Here is a 3,337-nt window from a genome sequence, read left to right on the forward strand (position 1 = left end):
CCATCCTCTCCTCTCCTCAAGCGCAGGGTGAATTCCTCCCCCCAAAAAGGGTTCAGACTCTTCCACACCGTGGCTGTCCTGCCGGGGAGGGGAGAGGTGGCTGCACCTCCAGGGAGAGCCCCTGTCCCTACGTGTCCCCTCCCAGTGTGGGACAGTGTCCCCATACCTGGCCACCACCTTGTTGCCCACCTTGACCACGCAACAGGGATTGCTGGAGCCGGACCTGCGCAGGGGAGGGGGTTTGTGGGGTCAACCCCACTCTTGGGGGTCCCACCCACCCTGGGGGTCTGCTCCTGGGGCGTTCAAACCCCTCCAGTGAAGCAGCAGCCCCGGAGGTGAAATGAGTTGCAGGGTCTCAGCCCAGTTCCTGAGCTGGCACCAGGATGGGGACACCCTCTTTTCCTGGCGCTCCTGGAGCTGGGGACCCACTGTGGGACACCCCAAGCTGTCACCCTGTGCCCCCCACCCGCGGGCACCGGTGTCTCTCCAGCAGCACAGCCCAGCCTGAGCCTCTGTGACAACCCACAGTGTCAGGGTGACACTGGCCTGGCCCAGGGCCCAGCCTGGGCTTAACCCCTTCCATGGGGAGCACGGGATGGAGGGAGGAAAGAAGGATCCAGGGATCGCCCACCTGAGCCCTGAAAAGCCCCTTCCCACTCATTTATGGCAGCTGGATCAGCACCCAGGGGTGCTGCTGGAGTCCCAAATACCCAGGGGATGACAGGATGTGCTTCCACAAGGATTGGGACCCTGAGTGGGGCGAGGGAGGTGACCCCAGTCCCCGTCCCTGCCACAGGACAGGAACTGGGAGCTGGTCACCCCAGCTGGGTTGGGGGGGGCTGGGAGTGGCACTGGGCACCCCATCCTTGTGCTGCTGCATGCCCAGAGCCCGCAGTGGGGCACCCAGCATGGCACCATGACCCCCATCGAGGGGGGAAACTGGGGCAGGCAGAAGCCGGTGCCCGCAGCATTCCCGGCTGGCCGGCCCTGGGAGCGGCCCCGGTGCCAAGCTGGCACATCCAGAGGAGCCTGGCATTGCCGAGCCGTGTCCCCGGGGCAGGAGCACGTGGGGGTCTCCCCACATCCCCTTGCTCAACAACCCCTTCCCCACAAATGGGGTGCAGGGTGCTGTGCCCCGCTAGTGTTACCCACAGCCTTGGGGGTGCCCATCCTGTTGGGGGGCAGCAAAGGGATCCTCCAGGGGTTGGGGAGCTCACACACCTCTGGCAGGGGGGGCTGGCAGTCCCTGCACCCCCAGACCCCCACTTTGGGGTCAATGGGTCACTGCAATGGGTGCGAGCAGGGACCTCCTGAAACTGTATGGAGAGCAGGGCACCCAGGGAGAGCAGAGCACCCACCACATCTCCTGGAGGCGGTCTGGGGGAAACAGGGGGGTCGAGACCCCCCCTCAGCCACTCACACGTCCTTGGCGGGCAGGTCTTTCCCCTCCACCACCCTTCAAACTCCGAACTTCGGGGTGGGTACCCAGGAGTGTTCATGGGGGGCCGCGATGGGCACCCTGAGCTCCCCCAAACCGCTGCCAGCACCGGCCTCCTCCTCCTCCTCCCCCGCCGCCGCTTCTCGACGTCCCTTCTTCCCTTTTCCTCTTTCTGGGTTGTTTTTCTCGCCGCTCCGCTCCCCCCTGCTCCTGCCCGAGCCAAGGTGGACATAGCTCGGCTGGACTGGTGCTGTGCCCACCGGGAACCCACTGGGAACCCACCGCGGGGGTCCCATCACAGTGACCATCCGTGTGGGCAAAGCCGCCCCCCGGTGACAGCGACGGGGAAACTGAGGCACGGGGTTGTGGCACAGAGGTGGCACCTGGGCTGGGGGGCTTCTGTCCCGTCAGAGCTGAGGGGCACAAGGGATGGGCACAAAGGTGGGGGGTTCTGTCTGTACCCCAACTTGGGGAGGGGGGGTTGCCAGGGTTGAGCGTTGGCACTGAGGATGAGAAGAAGCAGCTGCGGGCACAGGGGTGCCCCAAGACCCCCATGGGACCCCCCACGAGTGCCCCCCAGCCCTCAGAGGGGGGGCTGTGCTGAGTGAAAATGGGGCGACTCCAGTAGATCTTGGGGTGTCTGTGGGTGCAGCACCCCCATCCCATCGCTGCCCCCACCTCGACTTCTCTGCGATGGGGACACCGAGCCGGGGGGGTTGGAGGGCACTGGGAGGTGATGGGGGTCGTCGGTGCCCTGGTGGCCCCCTCCGCACTGCCAGGCATAGCGGGGGGCACGGGGGGGCCGGAATTTGGGGTGCGGGGGTGGGCTGGGCAGGATCCTACCGTGACTCACTGGAGGCATTGCCAGGGCGGGCGTCACCCAGTGGGTGCGGGGTCTTTGGGGGGCTCTAGGGGGGCTCACTGGGGGGTGCTGGTTCTTGGGGGGCTCAGTGTGGGAGTGCTGGTGCTTGAGGGGCTGCTGGAGGGGCTCAATGAGGGGAATTGGTGCTTTGGGGGGCTGCTGATGGGGGGACTCGATGTGGGGGCACGGGGTCCTTGGGGAGGTGCTGGATGGGGGAGCTCAGTGCGGGGGTGCTGATTCTTCGGTGGGCTGTCGGGGGGTTCAAAAGGGGGGTGCTGGTCCTTGTGGTGCTGCTGCTGGGGGGGCTCAGTGTGGGGGTGCTGGTCCTTCGGGGGTGTCACTGCCAGGGGCTGTCCACGTGTGGGTGCTGGGCCCTGGTGGGAGGGTGTCACTGCCAGGGGGTGTCACCTTGTGGGTGCTGGGGGGGGCGGTCTCAGTGCCGGGGGATGTCCCCGTGTGGATGCTGAGTCCCTGGGGGTGTCCCCATGTGGGTTCGGAGTGTCACTGTCAGGGGTTGTCCCTGTGTGGGTTCGGGGGTGTCACTGTCCAGGGGTGTCCCCGTCCAGGGGTGTCCCCGTGTGGGTGCTCAGTCCCTTTGGGTGTCACTGTCCGGGGGTGTCCCCGTGGGGTTCTGGGAGTGTCCCCGTGTGGGTTCTGGTGTGCCAGTGTCGGGGGTGTCCCCGTGTGGGTTTTGGGGTGTCATTGCCGGGGGTGTCCCCGTGTGGCTTCTGGGGGTGTCACGGTCCGGGGGTGTCCCCTTGTGGGCGCTCAGTCCCTGTGCGTGTCGCTGTCCGGGGGTGTCCCCGTGGGGTTCTGGAGGTGTTCCCATGTGGGTTCGGGGGTGCCATTGCGGGGGTGTCCCCGTGTGGGTGCTCATTCCCTGGGGGTCTCACCGTCCCCTCCGGGCCGTTTTTCCCTCACGGGGGGAACCGCTCCCCTTTCCCCTCCGCCCCATCCCGGCTCTTCCCAAGCTGTTCCCGGGCGGTCCCGGCCCCATCCCGGCCGTTCGCAGACGGTCCCAGCCCCATCCCAGCCCT

The sequence above is a fragment of the Neopelma chrysocephalum genome, unplaced genomic scaffold (genome assembly GCF_003984885.1).
Source record: "Neopelma chrysocephalum unplaced genomic scaffold, ASM398488v2 Primary Assembly neopelma1_97420, whole genome shotgun sequence".
NCBI lineage: Eukaryota > Metazoa > Chordata > Aves > Passeriformes > Pipridae > Neopelma > Neopelma chrysocephalum.